Raw genomic sequence first — 6,000 nt, 5'->3', positions numbered from 1 at the left:
ATATAGGGTGCTTTAGCCAAGCTGTAAAAATAAAAATAAATAAAAGATAAAAAAATCGTGGTGCAAAATACGATTATAAGACCTACGGTATCTGGTCGTCAGAGGTCTGAGGACCGAGCGCCGTAGATTTTAAAATTGTATCTTGCACTGTGTTGGTTAAATCTTTTTCTTTTTTTTTTCGTAGAAAATCTTGGCTAACATTCCATAGCCGGGAACTCCCGGTATAAAAGCACAATAATTGCGATACTGTCGGAAGTAGTTGGCAAAAAGAATGTCGTTAATGTCGTAATTAGCGGGTTGGCTGAAGACTGTGGCACAAAGTGCGCAAAAATATAAAAGAGGTGACTGGTCGACCAAGAGTCACGGACGAAGGCAGACAATGTTATCGGGGTTCATTGGAAGAAGACCAATATTTGCTCCATGAAATGCGAATGTGTTCGCGCGCGCGAAAGGAAGTATGCGTTCTCCGGGGCGTCTCTTGATCCATTCTTTGCGAACTTGCTGTGATGCGCCGACATGCTTTATTTTCTTTGTAGAACAGCTCGGTGTAAGGAATTGGTCCTCGCAGCCAGCTGCGTTCGGCAACGTTCGGCAACGTTCGGTAACGTTCGGTAACGTTCGGCTGTGCGTGGGACTTCCTCGAGAATGCGTATACGGCAGGCGGACGCAATAATGTGTGGAAGAGTGCGCAGTGCCGTCCAATCGCGATGTCGGTGTACACTGCGGACCTGAGCAGTTCACTGCTCGTCTTTTGTTGACGGTCCTTTATTGAAAGCCACATCTAAATTCTTTCTAAATGCGTAAGCATTCTTTGACGAGTACCGCAGCAATAACTGTCCGTCGCGTCACGCCTTATATCTGCAAAATAAATCCGTAATTGGTAAAGTTAGCACGTGTAATCGTTATAATGGTGTAATAGATTATTGGTAGCGTCATAAAAAAAGAAAAAAAAAACTTCAGACCGCTATTTGAACCACGGACAGCAGCGTGGCGGGCAGATGTCTGTGTGAGCCACATTACATTAATGTAAGAGAGAGAGAGAGAGAGAGAGAGAGAGAGAGAGAAGTAAAATAAAACAAATGAAAGAAATCCTGGTTACTTCACCGTCGCAGCGTCAAGGTCGTGACAAAAAAGGGAAATGAAGTTAACACATGCATTCGTTATAATAGTGTAATAGCAGATGATTGGTAGCGTTAGAAAACAACAACAACAAAACAATAAATAAAAATGGTGACGTCGCCGTCACACCGTCGAGGTCATAACCATAAAGGAAGAAAAAAGAAGAAGAAAGAAGCTGTGGTATGACAAAAAAAAAAGAAAAAAAAAACGAAATAAGGAAAACGGTTGTGACGGCATTTCGCCTCAGTTCATACGACGTATCTGCAAAATAAATGCATAATTGGTCACGTTAACACGTGTAATTTTTATAGCAGTGTAATAGTAGATGATAGGTAGCAATGGGTAGACATGCGTAAGCTACTTAAATAAGTAAGCAAGAACGATGTAGCAGCCGAGCCAAGGAATACTTACGCATTAGTAGACAATTCTCAATTTCTGTAACATTTCTTTCCTTTCTTTAACTGGATTATTTATGCTGTTCGTCTTATTGTTTATGGATGACAGAGGAAACTGAAACAAAGTAATGTTCGCATCATTGATCTCTCTCTCTTCTGCTTCAGCCAAACCGAGACACGTAAGACTGAATCAAGTTTCTAAGTCATCAAATTTCTGAATCAAATTTCTGCTATCATCGCAAGAACTATGTAGTTCTTGACGTATTCGTCATCATAACTGGAGTAGTCTTTTCGTTCGCCGCATCAAACACCTTCTTGGTATTCATCTGCCAACGCAACGTCGCCTTAAGAGGAAGCTTTAGCTCGGGTGCTCCTATTTAAATACATGTAAAAGGAGAATTCGTTTTTCTCGGCAACCACTGCACCAAATTTGGCGAAGTTTGTTGCCTTTAAAAAAAAGAACTTACAATCTAGTGACTGTTGGTATCGAATTTTTGATTTAAGTCCTTAATTTCTTATTAAAATTTGGCAAAAATCGAAAAGTTTCAAAAGAAGTAACTATCAAGTTTACAACTCTGTAACTCAGAAACGAAAAACGATAATACAAATCTGTGAATTGCATCTAATAGTACATCTAAAGCGGACAAAATTGATATGCTATGAATCTCAAAAAATCTTGTAATATGGAAATACAGGTTTTGCCGAACCTTTGTAAAAAACGTAACAAATTCACGTAAGATATAAAATGACACATCAAATTTGTCCGCTTTCAATGGTCTAATGGATGCCGTTTACAGAACTTCGATATCTCTTCTTGATGCAGAGTTATGAATTTGTAAACTTCGTTCTTCTATTTTTTTCGAACTTCCGAATTTTTGAAAATTATTTTAACAAAACCCAGGACCTAAATCGAAATTCTACTTCCAACAATCACTAGAATTTAATTTTCTCTCTCAAATGCAATAAATTTCATTGAAATCGGTACAGGGGTTATCTCAGAACAACGTTTTTGCGTTTTACATGTATTTGAATATAGGCTGCGTCGGTGTTGGGCCCGAGCTAAAGCTTCCTCTTAATTTTAATGTTATTTAGTCACGTGTATAGCCACTGGCATTGGGGGCTCACCCAGCTCACGTTCGAACTGTTCAGAATAGTCTTCCGCCACCACTTCGTCGGAAAATTTCCTTCAGGAGGCTGATAGTGAAATGTGCTGATAGTGACAGTAAGCTCACGTGTAATGAGTTAATCACAGAAATACAACGCAACAACGCCAGCTCCAATGTCAGATCAACGTTAGATCAGATCGCGTGCAACGACGTTAGCTCATAATAGAAAACGGCTTTGGAGAGGGGACAGTGCCCAACTTTATACGAGCGGCTGCGGTAACTACGTAGGAATGGCGTTGTGCTGCTGAACACGTGGTCACAGGCTCGAGTCCAGTTTTCGGGACGTTAAACCCCACAGTATGAGTTAATTGAAACTTTACACGAAGTTTGCTTTTCGAGGAGACTGAAAAGGCGCCATTTGTAACATTCCTGGTGTGGTAGCTTTTTTTTTTCTCTTAGACATTTAGCTTTGCGGTCTGCGAAGGTGCGGCCTGCGTAATGTTCATCACGAACTATGTCATCTGCGTAGCCACCGAAGGCGTTTACAATGTGAGAGCCCTGCGTCCTGACCTCTGTAAAACGCTGCATTGGTGTTCACCCCGTATACTTACTCACCTTTTTAATCAGTCTTGTTATTCGCTGTTTCCACCGCAGTTCTGATGTGCAGTCGCCCCCTAACAAACCTTCCTATATGACCAATCCCCCATTGGTTGTGTGCACGTAGACGTGCAAGAGCGACGTTATAGGAAAAGGCGTTGTCTATGCGACACCGGTGGCACACTTAGGCGCACACACAGTTGCCCGCATTGAAGTAGAGGGCAACAACAGCTTCTACAAAACGCTTTAATAGGAAATCTCACATGAACGAACAAACAAATCAGGTCGGTACATGCTCACTGTGGAATCTTCAACAATGCTCGGTCGCACTCCCTATAAACGCCGTCTCTTCGCTCAGCACTCGCGCGTAAGGTTCGTGCTTTCGTGAATTGCACCAAATAAGAGCAATACCATGAGAGTACGGTGTGATAAAAAAAAAAGAAAAAAGAAAGAGAGATAGGAAAAACGACAAAGGCGTGGAGAAACGATCTGCGCAACCGGGAAATCGCCAACATGGACAAACCCTCAACAAGCAGCATATACCTTTATTGCCAACAGCATATGCACATATGTAATGAAGTTGAGAAAGGAAACAGATATAGACACAACGTATGTAACGTAACAGTAACGACACTTGAAAATAAAAATAAAAAGAATGAGCGCAGTACAACGCTTCACGTTCATTACGCTCGCGCAACTGTGTTCGCTTTATTTTTCATTTTTCGCTTCATATTTCACTATACAAAAATAAGGTACAATTTCAAGCGGTGTAACTTGATTCTCTATGGTTTTTTAGATAAAGGAGCACTGCTTTGTTTCCACGCTGCTAACTCTATGGCTTTCTCTCAATTCCTAGTAGTAGTGTTTTTTTTTTCTTAGCTAAAACTTAGTTACAGGTTTCGTCTTGCATATTGCTATTGATTACTATTTACACTCGGCAGAGCCGCAGCTACGGCTCTCGGAAGTTTTCTTTTTCGTTTAGCGCGCGCGCACACACACACACTAACACGTTGTTTTCCCCCTCTATCTTCTGCGTGGCCGCGATCACAGTCTCTGAGTCCTGCGGAGGAGAACAGTTCCACCCATTTCGTCTTTTCTCCCCCTGTTTCGTGCACAAACCCTGGTCACACACCATTCGCGTGTACATCCGCACCTATGTCGCGGCCTCACGTCTTGTCGGCCGCGCAGAAACAACTTTTTTTTTTTTTTTTAAGTTCGCAACAGCGAAAACACCGGCTTCCGTGGTTTTTCAGAAAAGGTGCGCCGCTCTTTGTCGGAGCCCCCCTTTTCTGTGCCTCTCGCTCGAATGTATTGCTTTCGGAAGCGCGTGACATCTGCGTGCACGTATAGACACCCACGATTCGTCCCTTTGCATGTTCAGCGTGTTCATCGCACAGAGCATTCGCGTTCGACGTGATACACACGCCCTCTCGTTTTCTCTCGCTTTATAAGTCTGAAGGAAAGGAACGACGGGGCGCTAAAGGGTGCCTACTTCGTTCTGGAAGAGTCGCCACGTATAAGAGCCATCAGTGGCCGGGAGTGTCTGTTCCAGTTCATCATGTCGCTGTCGGTATATACGTATCGGTCTGTTGCCGCAGGGCTGCGAGCCCCTTGTAAGTGCGGTGTCTGCAGGCTTGTATAGGAGGAGGGGAAACTGCGGGAAAGCTTAAGTACCGTTTCTTTTCCGCAACTCGTTAGTGCTAACCCTCATTATCGGCGCTTTCGGGACCAACCTCCTTGGTCGGGACACGTGTGACGATCCTGGACTGGCAGAGGACGGCTTTCGCCGTATACCCGTCTGCGCTGCACTGGCCTCCGAGGTGTTCGGCGTGGCGCAGTGCTTTTGCCGACAATCTTGGAGGCCGCGGGGTGCAGCACGATTTGTCTCGCCACATCGCTGCACTTGTCTCTTTCCAGAAGTTTGGGGCTCTACTGCGGCCGAGCCAGTCTTAGCTGACAAAACTTGCTTTCTGGCGAGCACTTAGAGCCCATTTCCCAAGTACGGCTATTCTCATTGGTCGAAGTCCTGAAGGAAAAAGGGAGGGATGGTAATGCTATCATTGTGCCCGATTTCCGTTCGCGACACGTGATGTATCATTTTCCCGAAGCTTAGAAATGTGGTTAACAATGTTGTTAATTTACAGCTTGTGCTTCATACGAGCTTATAGGATGTAGAGAGAAGCGCTAGAGCGTCGGCTAATCGTATCTGGCTTGGCTGCCCAGCAGCGTTAAGCGCAGAAGCGTAACAAGCCGTGCGCAAACCCGATCCGTATCGTTGCCTGATCCTTATGCTCCGCGGACTGATGTTCGAGCGTTTAGCTTGAGGTTGCAAACACGACGCATACCTTCAAACACAGGAATCAGCGAACCGTGCTAGTTTTCGTGAGGCCATCGCAAATGCATATTCTTACGCCATACCAAATTATGCCATTATTGTACGTTTTCTGTATTATTGTCTTAAAAGGGGAACCATTCGTGATGATTCGTACCTTACGTTTTCGCATGCCCCATAGCAGATTTTTTTTCATAACTGACTTCTTTTTTCTTTCGCATCAACGATATGTGCTTCTCATACGCCGCGCTCTGTCACTCTTACATACGTTCGTAATATACATTTCACATGCATTATTCGCTAATGTTTACTGGTGGTCTAATGTAATAGTGATGTTGAATATACAGCCTTGTCAGCCGTCGTACAGGGAATGTACTTACTCTCTGCACTCAAGAATAGAAGAGACGAGGCAAGATAACTGCATTCCTTGTATCTCTCGCCTTTCTCGACC

The sequence above is a fragment of the Dermacentor variabilis genome, chromosome 2, assembly GCF_050947875.1.
Source record: "Dermacentor variabilis isolate Ectoservices chromosome 2, ASM5094787v1, whole genome shotgun sequence".
In the NCBI taxonomy this organism is placed as follows: domain Eukaryota; kingdom Metazoa; phylum Arthropoda; class Arachnida; order Ixodida; family Ixodidae; genus Dermacentor; species Dermacentor variabilis.
Note: the sequence above shows the minus strand (reverse complement) of the source record.